This window comes from Mesocricetus auratus, unplaced genomic scaffold (genome assembly GCF_017639785.1).
Source record: "Mesocricetus auratus isolate SY011 unplaced genomic scaffold, BCM_Maur_2.0 Super-Scaffold_4256, whole genome shotgun sequence".
NCBI classification, from domain to species: domain Eukaryota; kingdom Metazoa; phylum Chordata; class Mammalia; order Rodentia; family Cricetidae; genus Mesocricetus; species Mesocricetus auratus.
The window spans coordinates 107,053,638-107,073,933 of NW_024429182.1; the positions used below are offsets into that span (position 1 = coordinate 107,053,638).

The 20,296-nt window shown below is 36.4% G+C and overlaps 1 protein-coding gene and 1 long non-coding RNA gene across 6 annotated transcripts in view; one reads left to right on the forward strand and one right to left on the reverse strand.

The window, feature by feature from the left end:
* Positions 1-15,227, forward strand: part of LOC121134226 — a 33,279-nt gene extending 18,052 nt beyond the window's left edge. Inside the window, exons 2-3 of the long non-coding RNA XR_005871272.1 lie at positions 8,514-8,636; positions 10,036-15,227. This is a non-coding gene — a long non-coding RNA (uncharacterized LOC121134226). The remainder of the gene's footprint in view (positions 1-8,513; positions 8,637-10,035) is intronic.
* Dlg2 (discs large MAGUK scaffold protein 2) overlaps positions 1-20,296 on the reverse strand; it is a 1,919,116-nt gene that overhangs the window by 1,173,889 nt on the left and 724,931 nt on the right. The gene's annotated exons all lie outside the window — the stretch shown is intronic.

Sequence of the window (20,296 nt, forward strand, 5' to 3'; positions counted from 1 at the left end):
AGAGAGAGAGAGAGAGGCAGTTGTTAAGAAAAGAAGTGCAGAGATTTAAGGTGGTATGAGTTCAATTTCTCATTTGCTGGGATCTCCAGCCTTCACCATCTAAAATCTTTTCCTTCCCTCCTTCATTCACTTAAACATATATACTTCTTTGTGATACACAGTTTGAAGTACTAGGGATAGAACAATAGAAAGAGGACTTTATACAACAGCATCTGAGAATCAGGAAAACTATAAACTATAACTATGCACATAAAGTATCAGCAATATGACTGCATTTCTTTTTAACTAAGGCTGTGCAGTAGAGGGTATTTTAGAACATTTGTGGCTTATCTATAGAAAAGGAAAACCTTTCTCAGGAAGGGTTTTTGAGCGAAGACCTGAAGAAGTAAATAACTTTCATATTTTCCCATGAGAAATCATGAGCAAATATGCCAACAGCACAAAGTCTACTTGACAAAAATGAACTTGGCTTAGTAACAAACAATAGAGCCAGTTTGGTTTGATCAGGAAATGAGATAGTCCATCCTGGGAGCTGGGAAATCTCCTGATGTTAATTCCCCGTTTAAAATACATCTTTCTGGCTGACAGATGGAGATGCAACAGGACAAAGTAAAGAGTTGACACAGGTAGGTGAGGAAATAACTGTGAGGAGATAGTATGGTCTGATTTAGTAGCATGCACAGGCAGATGAGTAATGAAGAGATGTAGCAGACCTTGGCATAAAGCCCATAGGACTAATCCTGTTTGGGGCCTGGGAAAAGCTGGTAATGACAGAACTGAAGTTTTGTTTCTGCATAAGTTGGAAGAAACTATAAAACATGTACACGGAGATGTTGAATACAGAGTTAAATGTCCACATAGGAAGCCAGGAAAGAAGCAAGCAAGTACCAAAAGTGGATTTGAGTGATTTATAAGAATATGTATGTGCCTTGAGTAATTGGCTTGATGTTGTAAATGAATGTTGCTAGAGGAGAGAAAGTCTCTGTTTTGTAAAGAATAGATTTTTATTATTTGTGTGTGCATGTGTGTGTGTGTGTGTGCACGCATGCGTGTGTGCACATGCACGCACCTGTGGATGCAGGAGAGGACATTATCACTTGGAGCTGGCGTTACATGTATTTGTTAACCACACAGAGTGGTGATTGGATCTAAATGCTCTCTCCAGATAGAGCAGCAAGTGCTCTCAAGTATGAAGTTGTCTCCTCAGTCCTGAGGAAAGGTTTTAAACCTTGTACAACTCCACTTCTACTAGAGACTGGAAAAACAAGGAAGTCAACAAAGAAGATCTGAGAAAAGTGGACGGTAACAATCCAACAATGCAAGACTTGGCAAAGAGCACACTCATATAAAAAATAGGTCCACTATTACTATATTGCTGAGAGGTGGAAAGGGAAAATGACAAAGAATTTCACTAGTTCTTTCTGCAGGTTGGAACACATGGCAGACTCTAACTAATTCTTTGGAAGTAGAAAGGGGAAGAGGCCTATTGTACTTGAAGAGTTGCAGATGGAAATGAATGAAAAGAGAGGCAATGGAGAATTGCTATTAGAGGTCATTCTTTTTTATGGACTTTGCTAAATAGCACAGGGGGAAAGTTGGAAGGAGATAAAGTAAATATTGGTCAGTTTACCTGCACACATTATTTTGTATAGGAAGCAAATGATTACCTATAAAATCTTTCAAAAATATCTTCTAATATACTATGGCAATGTTGTTTTGTGCAAAAAGAAAAGCAGGTAAAGGAAACTTGATTTTTTATAATTTATTTATTCTTTTAGGTTTCATTTCACATTCCAACCACAGTTCTCCTCCCACCTCCCTCGCCTGCCCCCCCAGCCCAGCCCCAGGCCACTCCTTCTCACAAGTAAGGGTTCTAATGAGGAGTCAGCAAAGTCTGACAAAATAGGTTGGGGCAGCACCAAACCCCTCTCCCATTCATTAAGGCTGAGCATGACATCCCACCATAGGGAGAGGGTAATTCCCAAGAATCCACAAAAATGATCCTAGCTAAGACTCCTAGCAATAGTAGAGAGGGTGCCCAAACTGGCTTACCCCTGTAATCAGATTGTCTTACCCCAACTATCATCACAGAGCCTTCATCCAGCAATATATGGAACCAGGCACAGAGGACCACAACCAAGAAACTTGAGATCTCAATAACATACTTTCTGGAATTTGTGCGGGTCAATCATAATTTTCAACTTGACTGGATTTATAACCACCTGATCATGCCTCTGAGTTTAAATGAGAGGAGAGGGTGCACTCTGAATGTTTATGATTAACAGTCCAATTATTAGAGCCCTTGACTAATTTAAAAGGGAAAAAAAGAAGACCAACTGAGTACCAGCTTTTACCTTTGTCTTCTTTTGTTTGTGAACATAATGTGTCCAGCTACATTTTGCTCTGTTGCTATGCCTTCCTCAGCATGGTGAGCCAAAACATACTTCCATCTTTACATTGATTTTGTCAAATATTAGTCATTACAGCTCTCCAGTAAATCTGTATCCAGAAGGAAATATGTAAAAACTTAAGTTTGACAAGGAATGAACTAGCTTAAAGTTACACACACAGCTGTGGAGAAAGCAGCTGTAATTGTTAAAGATACTAGCATCATTAGATATAACTAATACCTTGCAGCTGACAATGGGAGAGGTGCCTGACAGGCGAGATCCCCCCTCAAACTCTTCAATTTGTGAAGATGAAAATTCATTTAAAATGAGAGCAGCTTAGCAAAAATGTCCAAGAGATGTTGCTTTTAAACAAACTAAATAGTGGTTTTCCAGGTTTAGCCGCTTACGTGCACAAATGCCACCACAGGGATGTCAGAAGTTCCTTTCTGTGCCTTTAGCTGGCAGCATAATTTAGCAGTGTTATCCATATGGAATTGAAGACAGGCAAAATGCAAACATTGCAGGGTCACTAAAGGTTACATCAAGGTTCCAGAGAGACACGGAAGCATGACAATTGTTTAGAAAAGTCATATTCTCTGCAAACAGGCTGAGAGGCCATTGTGTAATATCATGGAAGTGAAGCCAAAATTGCAACACATACTGGGGATATGAGGACCATGAGGTACAAGCTGAGGTAAGCTGGAGACACTGAGTGAAGTCAGTGCCAGAGAAGTTACACATGCTGAGCATAGCTGAAATGTATGGGCAGGGTTCTGAGAGCTCACTGGATCTCAGCTGCTGCCCTCACAAGCCTGGGGTGCTGGACGCACAGCTGAGGAGTTTGGCATTTGTCCTGCCAGGTTAGGGTCTTATTTGATCTGGTCTAACAATCCTCCCATCCCTCCCTTTTGGAGTGAGAATGTTTGCTCTCTGCTCTTATAAATTGGAAGTAGGTGAGTTGATTTTGATTTTACAGGATCTTGCAATGAGGAGCTTGCCTTGACCCTCTGGAGAGACACTAGCTTTTGTTAAAGGTTAGTTCTGTTAGGAATCTAGATACTTAACAGATGAACTAGGTACAATTTACATCAGGGAACAGCTATGAGCTTTTGAGAACAAGGGGTAGAAGTTCATGATTTAAAAGTGATGTGAATCTTTATGATAGCTATTCTTAAAACATTAGCTCGATTTAGAATCACCAAAAAGACACACCGCTGGTGTGTCTGTAAAGTGTTTTCATTGCAAATTAACTGAGAATGGAAGACCCATTCTGGATGTTCACATTACCATCCCATGGGAAATAGTCCTAACTGAATAGAAAAAGAAAAACGGGAATAAAATCAGGAAAATCAGTTATTAAAGTTATATAACAATGTTTGAGTCTACTAAATGAATAATTACTGATATACACCATAAATTTAAGAGAAATCCATGAAATGTTAGGAAAGATTTTAAATAAGTAATGCAACATAATTTTCCAGAGCAGTTATTTTAATAATTCTCATCAATATCTTGCCTTGTAGAACAATCAATAATAGAATAACCAAACTATGTAGACAGCAAAGATATCACCGAGTGCATAGAAATTTGTTAGAAAAAAGAAATACTGGTTTTTCAAGACAGGATTTCTCTGTGTAGCTTTGGAACCTTTCCCAGCACTATCTCTGTAGACCAGACTGGCCTTGAACTCACAGAGATCCTCATGCCTCTGCCTCCCAAGTTCTGGGATTAAAGGCTATGTTACCACCTCCTGGCTGGACAGGTGATTTTTAGAGCAGTAAAAATATACTTCATGATACCAAAATGGCAAACAACATTGCCTAAACATACAGACTGTATAACATCAAGGGTGAAACCTAATGTAAACTGGGGACCATAGTTATGGTGTGAAAATGTGAGCTTATCAGTTTTAACAAGTACACCACTCAGGTGTGGAATGCTGAATTCTAAGCATATATAGGGTCAGGCATATCTAGGAAGTGCTTTGAATGCCTCTGATTTTCACTATGAACCCAAAGTTTAGTTTAAAATATTATCTAAAGAAATCAGGAAAATAAATCCGAATGTTGTATCGAATATTATAAACAGAATAATTTCCTTGGACTTACAAATCTTTACAACTTCTCTACAATGACTGTTGCCATTATATTCAAAAAACTACAAGCTAAATTTAAAACATGAAATAAAATTTAAGATTATAGCTTTGAATAATCTGTAAGGGTCCCATATTTCAAAATGGATGTTCTAAAAGATGTAATTGATCATAGATTCATTTGATTTAGGCAAAGCTTGATCCAAAATAAATCCTCCATATAATAAAAGATCTTTGGCAAATGTTTGCTGAAAGCCACAAGAGTGTATGAGTGAGTATTCGCTCAAAGATTGCTAGAGATCAATATATGTTTTTATTCCTTGATGATCGTTAAACAACACATGCTTCATAACAGTTTTTCCTTACTGAGAAGTGAAAATCTGATCATTCCTTTGACAATTTCTCTGCAGGACCTGGGTTGTGACATTTCACCTTATAGATCTTTAGATAGTGAGCCAGGACAAATATCCCAAAACAAAAAGAAAGAATAACTAATCTCTTATATATGCTGGGATGAAAAATACAAGGTTTTTATTATAAGAATCAATTGTACTAATTAAAGTAGTTACTATGTTAGACTGTAAGTTTATTGTTCTCTTCAAAATAATAATTTAGGTAGAATCTCTAACTTTGTTGTTTATGCAAACATAATTTTAATAAAATGTATTGACTACTTCATCAATATGTATTGTTACCAAAATGCTGTAAAAATTGTAGATAGATATATTAGGCAGGAGATGTATTATTAATATAGACTACTGCACAATACTAGGAATATGGGGAACTCTACCAAAGTCATTTCACAAATGAAAATTTGAAGCATACTAAATTTCCAAAGGAAAACATTCATTTGTAGCTATGTTTGGTAATTATACTCAAGGGATTCCTTTCTGTAACTTTGTTTCCTAGTTTTTATAGAAGGCTGTGTTATCACAACACAAGAGAAGACAGAAAAAATTGATTGTAAGGTCCCTTGCAAACCAAGAATGTTACATGAATTCTAAATGTAGCTAATAAATAAGAAGAATATATCTCTCAAAATATTAGTCAATCTACTGATCTATTTTAAAAAGATGTAGAGTAAGAGGTTTCTCAAGTCTGACAAGTCCGAGTTTACATCTCAGTTCCTTTGCTTTGTATCCATTTGGGTGACTTGCTAAACCTTTCTGGCTTTTTGAAAAATACTCATAATTGTCTTATCAATGAATTAGACAGAGTACCCTTTGTAAAATTTAGTGCATATAAATCATACACTAAACCATCACAAATTTTACTTCCTCTTTTCTGAATGACAAATTTACCTTAACAATAGTTTAAAATGACAAAGATAATGCAGTCACTCAATAAGATAAATGTTAGAGGCATTACCCTACAATTCCTAGTTGATTGAAATTCTTAGTGTAGACATTAGACTATCTTGTAGACATACACAATTCTTAGGTGCTCTAAATGGTAGTGAATTGGGAGGAAGAATTCTTGTTATGTAATAATGAGCAGGCACAAGCTGATCATTGGTGGTGAACACCTTTAATCCCAGCACTCAGGAGGCAGAGGCAGGTGGATCTCTGTGATTTTGAGGCCAGCCGGGTCTACAGAGTGAGTTCCACAACAGACTCCAAAGCAATACAGAGAAAACCCTCTCTCAAAAAAACAAAAACCAAAAAAGGAGCCTTTTTCTCCTTGTAATAGCTAAGAATGAACTTGTTTGTATTCAAAACTAATGTGGAAAGTGTTTCCAATCTGAAGGTCATCCTTGGATTCTACAGTGCTTTATAATTTGGATTTTTCATATATATGTATATATATATGAGACAGATATAAAAGTGTAATTAATATATATACCCTATACACCATTGCTAAGAAATCCAGGTCGAAGTACTCAATTTTAATTCTATCAATTTCAGTCAATACATTTATTATCTTTGGACAAAATCTGCACATAGTGATGCTCTTTCTGAAGGCTTCTTCAACTTGTTTCGTGTTACTGTACTTTCTATAGTTGCAATGATATATTATTTATGACTTACTAAAGCTAGCCCAAGGATTCAGAAAGCAAAGCCAGCCTTGAGCTACAGAGGTCTGGTGGTGGTGGTACATATCTTTAATCCCACCACTTGGGAGGTAGAGGTAGACAGATCTCTGTTAGATCAAGACCACACTGAGTTACATGAAATATACCCAGTCCCAAAGAGAAACAGCTCACACAAAGATGATCTCAACATTTTGGATCACACCTTTAATCCCAGGACTCATGAGAGGCATTTAAGACAGGAACAGGATCTCAGAGCTGTCATTCATTCTCCAGCTACACTGAGGACAGAGCAGCATTCTCAGTAAATTGGCTCCATTGGCAACAGATACATGTGTGCAAAGACTATGAAGTTTGCTTCTCCTTAGGAGAGGAAAACAACAATAATCAAACAAACCAGGAAATGGTGTTTCTGAGCTATTAGCTCTTTAATCTCTGCTTCTAATTGGGAGGTGACAATCTGCACCCCTTTTATCATTCTCTTAGTGAGTTTACAATATCCCCACAGCATTTTGTACATATGTCTATCACAATCCCCTTTATATATTTAAATGCTTTTCTAACTGCCTCTTCTTCGACAATATGTATCACTAAGCTACAGAGGTAACTTTCTATTCTCTTTAGTCCTATACCCATTATTAAAGGTATTACCCTCAATATGCTGTTTAAGATATTACAGTTAATGTTAACTATCAGTTTGATAGGATTTTCAATAACCTAGGAGACAGGCCAGACCAACAGCCACAGCTGTGAGGGATCATTTAGTATCTAGTGTTCCTGTGAGGGTTCATGTTAATCCAGTTTATTAAGGTGTGAAAATTCACACTAAGAGTACGTGGCGCCACTCCACTACCTGAACTTGGCTCTTAGAAATACAAAAAGTATGGAGATGGCTGAACATAAGCATTCATTGCTCTCTGCTTCTTCACTCATGTACAAGGTAAATGGATGCTTCAAGGTACTGCCACTGTCAATTCTCCACCAGGAGGAACTATAACTTCTAACTATGAGTCAAATAATAACCCTTTACCTTTAAGTTGATTTGTTCGCTGTGTTTACACACAGCAGCAGGAAAGAAACTCATAGAGATAAGTACGTGCTAGACAAACTAGAAGTTCATGCTTCATACAAGGACTGCAATTCTCTCTCAGCTGGCTGTTTGAAGCGAGTGGATACATAAAGTGGTCAGGAAAAGCAGATATGCATCACCAACTTGTAACTGCCTAAGGACCTTTCCAAAGCTGATGGAAACGATTGTTAGAAGTCCAATGCAAGCCTGCACTGCCAGAGGGCTAGCATTCCAAATACGAACCATCAACAAGTGACTGACAACAGTTGATGTGTAACTGTTCCTTTGCTCTAGGATGGGTTGACTTGGGGATTTGTGTCCTACTGAAGATTTTCAGTTTTTTTTTAGTTTCTTACACACAGGAAGTGCTAACTTGACTCCTTAGCTACTCTTTCTTCTCAGTGGTACTTGCTTGTTCCTGTCCTGCTGTTGTTTCTTGTACCTCCCCCAAGACTTGTTTCTATGCAAGTACTCTTGGGTTTATTTATAATACAAATTCAGTCTGTGCCTGAACCAAGATGGGCAATCAAATTTTTGGAATTGAAGCAATGCATTTTTTCTCTTAAACACATATATGCATACGCAAGGGTGGGGAGGTGGGAGAGTAAGGGATGGCAAAGGAGATGTAAATAACCAGACCGTAAAGCTCTCCGAACAGCCAGCCTAGGCCCAAAATGGTGAGCTCTAAGTTCAGTGACAGACTCTATTCCAAAAAACATACTGTAGTAATATAATAAATCAGAGTGTGCAACATCCTTCACAGGCGATAGCACCTGCACCTGCATGCACACACGCACACACACGCACGCACACACACGCACGCACACACACACACGCACACACGCACACACCTCACAGGCTTGTTTTCTTTTTAATTAATTATAGGGGTGCAATAATTTTTCCTAATTAAAACATTCAATTTCATTTGCTCAGTGTATGTGGGTATGTCCATGAGTGTCAAGGTGAATATGTGGAGATCAGAGAACAGCTTCGGGGAATCAGTCATCTCCTTCCATCATATGGACCCTTAGTATCAAACTCAGAACAGGCTTGGTGGTGAGTACCTTTATCACTCGACCATGTGGTCAGCCTTGATTTCTCTTTCTCTTTCTTTGATGCTTTTCCAAAGCACTGCTAACAAATGTGAAGATAAATTCCACAAGAAAACCTTGTGCTGCTTTATTTTCTCATTTGTCTACTCATTTAACAAGTCTATTTCATTTCTAGGTGCCAACAGTAGCACTAGGTAGGCATGAGAAATGTAACACATATGAGATTATCCCTTCAAGATAGGTGTTCACAGCAGGAAATCAGAGTGGCCAGTTAGGACAGGGCATCCAGAATTATTATGAAATAACAGAGTTCTGTGATAGCACATGGGGAAATACCTAACCCAAGCTTTCAATGTATATTTTGTTGTCCCCTAAGGAAAATATGGAGTTTAATTTGATGAAAATGTCTTATCACTTATTTTCTCTAGCCACAGTTAAAGAATATGCCATTCTTACCCTTCATAATTTGATCCTATTCCATTATCTTACTAATTCCCACACAACTTTTAAGTCATGTGCTTTGTCTATATAGTATGGCATTCTCATACCACCAAACTGCCTACTCTAACAAGAAAGTTCCATAGCATTCCGCAAATAGAGAGGATTTAACAGCCACACCCAGTATTACAACTGTTTCCTCTGCGTGAGTTGGAGATTCTTAGGGTCTTCACTGTAACAAAGCTGGGCTTCTTCATGATAACCCTTTACCAGTGATGCTATTTTATTCCTGGTGTTAAATCAGTTTCTTTATACCTGTTGTTGGCTTCTCATTATTGGTCTTGTTTTCTTCAACTTTTACCTTTATTAATTTTAAACCTACATTTCCATGATCACATTCTGTCCTGCTCCTCTGATTGACACCATGATTTGGATTTGATATGGGGTTTGCCCGCAGCACACCTGCAGGACACCATTTCACACCTTTCCGTGTTAGGACAGCAAAAAAGGAAATTCTGTCTGTTTGCTCACCCGCACTTCTTAGCTCATTTCTCCCCAAGAAAAGGGGGGTTAGATAAGTCGTTCAGTGAGATATAGACATCATTCCACTGAATTCAAGATTTTCAAGGTGACTGTTTTAAATGTAGTCAATTTTACAGTGGAAGTCAGTTTGGGAGTATTATCTAATAGGAAAAAATCTACTTCACATATACTTTTCTAGCTATGTTTGTATAATGCTTTCCTCAAAAATATTGTATAGGATTCACAGATGTGGGGGTGGTATTCTGGGCCCAGGGAAGGTTTATATTATATTCTGTATCATTATATTATAGATATTGATTTTGGTACATTCATTACATAATTTTGCTTATTTACAAGGCATAGAGAGTCTACCTACAATTTGCAGCTTCTGTCCTTTCCAATCAACATCACAAACCTGAAATTTCCATCTTTTTTATTTGCAGGGGGAGCTGCATTTGAGAGGGTATCTCAGGCTGGTTTAAAGCTCTCTGTGTAGACATGAAGGACCTTCTGTGGCCAATTCTCCTTCTACCTCCCAAGTGCTGTGATCACAGGCCTGCAATTTCTTTTCATCTATCACTTCACTAACTCCCACAGGTGGTAATGAAAGATAGTAAAAGAGAAAGAAATTAAACTCACAGGATAACGTTTTCTCAAACATTTTCAAGTACTTTGCTTTCTGCTGACAGTTTGTAGGGTTCTGGAGAAAGATAGATGTCCTACAATTAAATCCTACTCAACTCCTGACTTTCTTGGAAAACAACTTTTCTCTCCATAGGATCTTTATACTCCATTTGCCAAAAACCTATTTATTCTTTAATGGGAAATGTTGCCATTTGTGCAAAGAATCTCCAGTGGCTTTCTTCCCTTCATACACTTCAGCAAATGTTCTGGCCAGTATTTTGTGATGCTGAGTTATAAGAGTAAGCATTCATATGGCACACATTTTGTGCCCCTCATTGTTATATGCACAATATTAACTTAATTCCACCACTCTCCTTTCAAGCACTTTAATTCTCACAACAATTCTATCTTAGTAGACAGATACTATTATCATCCCAGTCTTAACAAGGAAAATGAGCCTAAATATGAGAGAAGTTAAGTTTTCAATGGCAAGTTCACAGATGTTAATCAGACCAAGCAATTTTTCCCCATGAATTGAGTGACACACATGAAGGCATGATATGACTGGATATTATTATTCATTAACATATTAAATAATAGGGCCAGGACACTGGCTACATGCCAGTTACTGTACTTAGTTTTTAATTCAGGCAGTGACAGACCAATGGAAAGCAGACAAGATGATGCTGTCAGCAGTTTCCTCTCCTTGGCATATAAATTCTGAAGAGGAAGAGTAAGCTTGGTCAGTTCATGAAAGCCCCATGTGCACTGCCAAGTAACTAAGACTTCTCCCAATGTGTTTAAATAGGGGAATGAGAAGCTGACTATGTCTGCCCATACAGTTCATAGAGTGTTCCATTCTTCTTAAACATACAAGGTACTTAGAACCTATTATGAATTTTCTTAGGACCTAATTAAAACTGGGTTTGCATTAAGCACCTATAAATTCCTAAATGAGCAACAAGATCCACTCCTGAGTCTTTGGAGGCTCTGTGATGTCTAAAACACTTTATGCTTAAAAGTATTTAGTGATGCATGTAGAATTGACTTTGTCTTCCTAATTTGAATCTAACTCCTCCCTACAAACATCTGTCTTTTCTTGCATTAGCAGATTAAAGTGTAGGGGAAATGTACCAACATACTGACATTTTCCATTTGTATTAGGTCATGCAAAAATCACACACCCCCAAGACTACATCTCTTGAACACAATTTAATCAGTGCATTTTCAAAAGCCCAGGGCATATCCTATCACACAGGAATTGGAAAACACTGTAACTACAGAACACGTTGCGTTTCTTTAAGTTCTATAAGGAAAATATAATGTGTTTGAGCAAGGAGATATATATCTGTGTACATGTGTATGTCTTGAAGTCATCAGTAAAGCATGAAAACTACTTTATTATACTCAACTAATTTTTAACAACTATATATACTTTTCAACTTATATCCTACTGAAAAAAAGAAATGTAAATAACTCATGTAAGGTCGTTAGTCTTGTAGGCTAATCAACACTGATTTAAGGCTAAATTCTTACAGCAGTCAAAAGATTTTTTCTTTGGAAAAAGAAATATATCATGTTCTGCTTTCTCTCACAATGAAATATATTTTTTCTATTCTTTCAAGCATTGCTTTTTTTCTCAATCCCTTTTATTCTGAGCACTTAGACCCAACTAACTCTATTCATCCGTAAAGTAATCTGAACACATTTTAAAGGACATTAACAAATATTCCCATAATGCAATTAGTGCCCTTCAGCATGAATGAGATTCAATATTCACTCTATAGGGGCCTTGAACATCACCTGACTTATTGCTGACACATCTATCTTACAATGGAAGGACTCTGTGGAAATGTATAGTTGGCCAGTACTATTTGCAGAACAGCATTCATCCCATAAAACAACGTCATTTTAACCTTCAAAAGTGAAAAGTGTTTTTGTACAATGATGAAATTGATTGTATTATCCTCATCTATTTTTATCATAGATGCTATTCCATCTAGATTAAATCATAGAGAGTCAAAAATCTACTGCATAGTAGATTGTATCTTTCTTCCTACCACAGTAGACATTTTCCATTTATTTAAAATTTTCATGATTTTTCCTATCACTTCTGTTTCTCTTCTCCATCATCATATGCCAAGGACTCATCCAGGTGCAAGAGTCAAAAGAGTGAGCAACTGGTTTGGTACAGGTATTAATTAATTAATTAGAAAGGATGCTCTTGAATAAACCAAATTGTTGTGTACCCACAGCTTAGTACCTGGCACAGAATGGCAAACACAGTAAGTCATTTGCAAATTACTGCCAAATAAATAGATGGATGAGCAAATTAACTAACTTGCCAGACAAAGCTACCTTGCATCCAGTTTTGAATTATTCAATAATTCAATAGTTTAATTTTATTCAATCAATCACTTTATGAATCCTGTACAGTAAGTCCTTTTAAAAAGTTAGTTAAGTATTGAATAAGGGAAATGGGAAGAAGAGTAAGTACAAAAAAAAATCTGTATCTTCACAATGCTTAACATCTAGCATAATAAGAAATAAGATACCTTCATACTTATATAACAATACAGAAGTAAACAGTAATTTTTCAGGGCAACTGAGATTCAAAGTAGATTTCTTGGATTCCCAAAGGAAAGAGACACACATACCATGTAAAGTGCAGACTTTGAAACCACAAAGCTCTGAGTTTGAATCTCAGCTCCAGCATGAATTTGGTGGGTAGCCATGATAAATTATTAATCAATTTTCATAATTATTTTCTTCTAAATATAAAAACAAAATATTATAATATACATAATACAATATTTTACATAGTGGATATTTTTCAGAGATTATTCTTTATCACGCATGAAAGCTTAATGTGTATTAAATTGGAATATGGAATGTGGCTAATCATAAAAAGTCAATTATTAAACAGAAAGTAAAATATGATCATAAAATTTAGATTAGACACATAAAATACTGTTGGAGTCAGGAAAATCCAGAAATAAGAGTTATCATGTGACTTGCTAGTTCTGTGTGCTAGATTAAGGTGTCTGATTTAGTCAAATCTCCAACTTTCTTCATCTATACAGTGGAGTTACACAGGATATAGTAGATTGTGTGAGATGAAATGGGAAAAAGTGATTGCCACGTTGTACATGGAGAACTTCAAAGAACTCTTAGCTAATAGGATAAAAGTCATTACTTCCCATTTGAAATCTAGACTCCAAACTGATGAAATTTTTGCCTTCTATAGAACCACTACCAATTTTTTTATTTAAACTATATCATAGGATTATTCATATCTTTAGGAAACTTGAATGGAATAAAATAACATATCAGATACGACAAATACAAAAGTCCCAACTTCAGATCTTTGAAAATGTTAAGTATCTGGGAAAATCAAGCTACCACAGGCATTGCCATGAGCAATGCTGTTCAGGGCATTTCTGTATCTGAATTACTAAAAAGATGCTAAGATAATGATGTAAGCAAAATACTGGGAATAATTTTTAGTATTAAGTTTTGCCACTTCTCAACAAAGTTTTCCTTGGCCAATTAACCAATCATACACATCTGTAAATTAAAAGTGTCAATTCTTTTTAGTGGTGTACATACATGTACACACACACACGCACATACACATACACATACACACACACAGACCACATTTCTGGCTCTGTTATCTGGGCTACCATATTATTCTATGGCTTACAACTTTTTTGCTGTATTTGCTTTTACTTTTATGGTATTTAAAAGTACTGACAATATATTATGAAGCATTTAATTGTACATGATCTATTAAATATCATGCTAACAGTAAGTTCATTTTTCATGATTGTACATAATTAATTACTATATAATGTCACTCCAGAATAAAAACATAGACTTTTAAAATGGTGTAATTTGATAAGATAGTAGAGGATTTTTAAAATTGAGATAACTACTTGGGTTCCTCACAAGGCTATGCAGTTACAAGAGTATTTTGCAAAATCAAAAATAATTAAATTATACTGTTACATAAACAATAAGAAGAGCTCAGAGTGAAAAGCTATAAGGTATATTACTATAAACATGGGGTAGAAACCTTAAGCAGTCAAAGTTTTAAAACAATTTGTCTCAGAATTCTTAGAGATACATGTGGAAAGCCTTACATTCTATTTGTCTGAACCTCTTTCCATTTGGCTTGTGCAAATGTGATACACGATAACTGATAGCCCTTTCTGTGTTCCTTGGTGATTGGTAATCAAAACATTAAAGATCTTTAGGCAACTGCTTTAGTGTATTTTATTATCCTTTTTATTAATTGCCATATTTTCCAAGGTATAAAGTCATATGGATTTTGACACAATTTTAGATCATATAATCATTGAAACTATCATTAAAGAAGATAACAAGTGTGTCCTTTATACCAGCAGTTTCCTCCTATCTGTGATCTGTCTCCTTGTCCAATCCTCCATCACTAATAATCGCCGAGCTGACTGCTGTTTTTAGAGTTTCCTGTTTATGGAATGTTCTATGAGTGGAATTATATCCTATGTACTCTAGTTTCTTTCAGGAACTCATTTGAGAGTGATATGTGTTGTTTTGTGTATCAATAATTCATCTTTACAGACTGAATTAAAGTATTCTGTTGGGGAGATGAACCATCATTTATCCATTAATTACTCAGTGGACATCTGGTGTCCTTCCAAATTGACCATTACTGACAAAGGTTCTATAGACATTTGTGGGCATTTTTCAATAGTCTTGAAATGAATGTGTAGAGATGTTCCTGTGGGTTTCTAGTACGTATATGTCTAACTTTATAAGAAGTTGTCATCTGCCTTCCAGAGTGTCTGAACAGTTCTGCCTACCAACAGCAATGTGTGTAAATAGCCTTCATAATCTCTATCAGCATTTGATGTTGGCCGTTTTTGTTCTTTTCCTTCAGTCATTCTAAAAGTCTGTAGTTGCATCTCATTGTGATTTTGATGTATTTTTAATCTTAATACAAAAGAATAAATATTTGAGACATTTATCTACAGTTTTTACTATAATATAATGTTAAAATTATTTCACTGCACTGTCATGAAATTTATTCATGTGTTTAGTAAATCCCTCTTCTTAAGTGTAACATCACACTTCTCATCTCAGGGAGGTCTCCGCTCAGCTTTCTTCATGACATAACAGATCTTTCCCACTAGATGGCAGCTGCTCAATTGTTTGGAACTGCCAGGTAGCTAAATCTAAGGACTTAGTTGTATAACAAAAGGATAGAGTTAGTCTGTAAACTGTGAAATGTTTTCTTCTTTGATTAGAAGAGAAGGAAAGGGGGAGGACAGTTCACTGACTGCCAAGTTGGAGTTCATTGTATCCTAACGTGTGTGCTTTTAAAGTAATTTCAATGTAAAATTGAAGCTACCAAATATATCCAATACAACATGCAAAAATACAATAGCTCAGTTTCTTTTGAATGTAAACCAGAGACATTATCTGGTCAGCAAATAGTGTTGCAAACATATTCAGAAACACTATCTAGTTTCTTTACACATATTCTATATTGAAATTGTACAAAGAGCTCTATAATTTAGAGAATATCCTTGGAAATATAGATGTTTGTAAGTTTTGAAATATGAAGCCTATGCATTTTCTGCAATAGCTAGAGCCAAACTCAAACATTGGTTAAGGTTTGTTTATTTATTTTTTGGTTATTTTGGTTCCATATAAAGACCCCTCTCCAAATTGATTTTATTAACTAATACAATATATACTAAGTTCCTATTTTGTACCAAGCTTTCAGATACACATACTAAGAGTCAGGCTGCCTAAAACATGATTTCATACAAAGAAAATATAAATAATAATAATTGTTGCTATTGCACTATGAGTGCCAAGGGATGTTATCATACATAAACATCTTATTTACCAATTACTGGTATAACCTAAAAAATTTATATTCTCTATATGGCAGAGGTGGTACTTGAGCCTCTGTACCAAACCGGTTGCTATAACTGACATGAAAACACAGCAAACAGCAGAGACAGCTGATCTGAACAGGGGGAGCTCTTGGACCCCAGACCGACAGCTGGGAGACCAGCATGGAACTGATCCAGACACCCCAAATGTGAGAGTCAGTTAGGAATCCTGGGCAACCTATGGGGTCCTGGGCAGTGGATCAGTGTTTATCCCTGGCATACAAACAGACATCGTGTGTCCATAACACAAAGAGGGATGCTCTCTCAGCCTGGACTCTTAGGGGAGTGCCTGGACCCTGCTCTGAGTGAAATGACAGACTCTAGATATCCCCTATGTGAAAGGAAATGGTGATAGGGTGGGAGCCTGGGGGGGATGGTGTGGGGGTGCGGGAGGAGGGGAAGGAGAGGGAACTGGGATTGACATGTAAAACAAGCTATTTAAAATTAAAATAATAAAAAAAACACAGCACACAGACAGTGTAGACTTCAGATGTTATTGACAGTTAATCTTTGGAGATGTTCCTGTGGGTTTCTAGTACGTATTCATGTGCCATGAAATGAAACTAAATATTTATTTCTGTGCCATTAGTGGTGGGCAATTTTCAAGAGTTAATGGCTTCCACAATTGCACATGCAACATTTACAGATGTTTATAGAGCAGAAAGTACCAGAAGAAAGAAAGGTCTAAGAGAGCAGCTGGATGGATGACAGAGCCAGAAAGCAGGAGACATACTTATAAGAACAATAACACTAAAGACATTTTTGAAAATTGATATAGAAACCTACTTCCTTCCTTCCTTATATGTTTTCTGAAATATATAATACACATATATAAAAGTAATTAAACAGTGTTACCTTATAAAGGGGAAGAAAATGCCCCTATAAGATATCACCAGCAATAAAAAGCTCACTGCCAGGAACAGTTGACTTGTTTGAACTTTCAGGCTAGTGAGTCTCTTAGACATCACTATGCCCCCTACATTCACACACACATTATAGGCTATTGTCATTGCTCTTGATCACCTTCTAGAATTTCATGACAAGAACTGTCACTGAAGGCATTGTATTCCTCTATCTGTGTGCCACACAACATGGAGAAATCAAACTGGTATGAACGTGGAAACTTCATCCCTAATTTCATACTGATAGAGAAATAATCATATCTTATCCAACTACAAAAACTACTGTTCTGGCAAGACAGTGGTGCAATCATCGCATGAATGTCATGGGATCAACCCACCACTTTCTTATCGTATGTAAGAACTGTTCCACAAGGTGGAACTTACATCTTATACTATTCGTGGGGCCAAGAGCCTCTTTACAGATGACTCATAAATCATAGCAAACATCCTATTATTATTATTCTGTTAAATGAACGGAGTGTTAAACTGACTCCTAGTGATTTATTGTTATATCCATAGATTAATTCATCCATCTCTCAACCCTCATCAGAGAAGTTTCTTTTTACAGTAGATGACAATTAACACAGAAATCCAGAACAAGCCAAGGTGCAGAGACTATGAGTCTGTGGAATACGCAAGTCTAAATGGGACATCTTTATTATTTCTTCTCCTTTCTGGGCTCAAGGGTCATCAAGGAAAGGGGGCAGAAAATCTTTAAGAGTCAGAGGTAGTAGATGACTACCAAGAAATTGTGTTTTCTCAATACAGTATTTGTATGTAATGAACTCAACTGTGGTTATGACAGCATGCACAGGACTTTAGCAACATCAAGAAAGACAAAATCTCAGCATGGAGTGGAGAGGTAAACATGAAGTCTACCCCTAGCTAAAGAACTAGTGAAAGTTCATAACTTCTGGGAGAGTCAGCTTTCTTTATATTTGTGATCATTGGTAGAGGATGTTCCAATGGACAGCCATGTACCTAGGAGTGTATAGGCCATAGAAATCAGACTCAGTGAGTTATAAAAAAAAGAGACTAATGTTGGTGTGCATGAAAGGATATACATCTCAGAGGAGTTGGGAGAAGGGTTTTAACAGTTGTGAATATGATCAAATATACTAGATGATATTGTCACAGGATTACTAAAAATATTTTTATGAGAGAGAAAAACCACCATATCTTCATCATTTACCTAAACCAAAAGAAGACTCTGGAATATCATCATCAGTTACAAACTTCAGCTGTGGGTACTGAAATAACATTCTGTGCAATGCAGACTTTCAAACTCTTGGTCTAGGTTAGAAGAGTGGGATGTGAAAGAAGCAAATCAATATTTTCCCCAATTGTATTACTTAAGTTCTTGAGTGACATTTGGAGATTCAAATATTACTTCAATTTTATCAAGATGATCTCAATTTTACGAGCTGGAGAGGTCAAGGACATCACAGAAACTCACAGAATCACCTAATCAGAGCCCATAGGGATTCACAGAAACTGAATCAACAAATACAGGACCCTGTATGAGTCTGAACCAGGTCTTCTGCAGATACCTTATGGTTGTATAGTTTGGTGTTCTTGTGGGACTCCCAACAGGGGGAGTGGTGAGGTCCCTTACTTTTTGCCTGTGCTTAGAACCCTTTTCCCCCTATTGGGTTGCCTCATCCAGCCTTAATATGATATGTGTTATATCTTATTAGGCCATGTTTTATTTATATCCCTGAGTGGCCTGTCCTTTTATGAGGGGAAACTGAGAACTAGTGAATCTGATAGAGAGGGGAGATTGTAGGAGGTGGGGATGGGAGGAGAGGAAGGAGGGGAAACTTCGATCAGGATGTAATACATGAGACAATGAATTTTTTAAAATGATATCAAGTATTTTTAAGCATGATGATATTCTTTCCTGCAACCTCAACTCCCATTTACAATCAGTCTAAAACTGCTCAGTTCTACTGTGACTGGCCAAAAATTAAATACTTTGATTCCTATTCCAAAAGTTCACCTTCATAAAAGTTCACGTTATCTTTATGTGTATGTTTTCCCTCTATAGTTATAATTTAATTTAATAAGCAGCTATTAAGCCTCTACTTAGGTATAATCTATTGCTGGAAGACAGGGAACAAATGGTGCTTTCTATCATAGACTCCTAATTCTCCTGCTTTGTAGTGACCTTCAGTAAAATACATCTTACATATTGTAGAGCACAGGGAATAAAATAATGCTGACTGTAGACTCAGAAGGATCTAGTGTTTGCTTATACCTGAATTTGCCCTAGAAAGTGGTAGTCCTACCCACTTCTCCCATGATTTCTCAATGTTCCTTCAATTTTTAAAAATAAAGAGTGGTGAGACTCAGTAAGTAAAATATTTGCACTTCAAACCTGAAGATGAAAACATATGTACAAGTGGAGAAATGAATCTTGACTCCACAAAAGCGTCCTGAACTTCACACACAACATTCATATGTATCACACAAGGGAAGAGGGAAAGAGGGAGAGAGAGGGCACAGAGACACAGAGAGACACATAAACATCTAGATGCAAATACAGACAGAGAAAGCAAAAGATTTTTTTAAGAAAAGCAGATTATCTCATAGTTACTCTTAGCCTGGATTTTCTTGCTATTTGATCCTATAAAATCAATTTTTTTCTGCAGACAGGTGTCATGCAGGAAAGACCCCTTCATGGACTGCAAGGTGTACCCACATCAGAAATTACTTGATATGCTATCCACCTGCTTTTAATAAGGCTTTCTTTTCTGGTCATGTTTTCCAGATTTATTCATTTGTGATAATGCTATTTTACTACACTTCCCATTTGGTTACGTAGATGACTGATATAAACAGAAATTTCTTTTCAACTCTTTGATTACTTTCAATTTTAATCCATATCAAACAAGATAATCATTTGTATGTCACCTTCCAAAATAAGAAGGTTCCTCAGCATCCTCCAAAGCTGGAAATAAGGGGAGAATTTAATTATCATTAAAGTGATAGACTTAAACATATATTTTAATGTGGTATATTTCAATTGACTACCTATATTATTTTCTTTGACACTGATGGACATTAGCTTATTTTGCCTATTGGTAGTGAATTGTCTTTTGAGTACTTTTACTATGACACTATGAATTTGATTTCTGACACAACAGGATATTCTAGATTTATCTTTATTACTCCTATACTAGTCGTAAAATCAGCCACTAATTTCCATTTCTTCTGAAAAGCCCCATCTC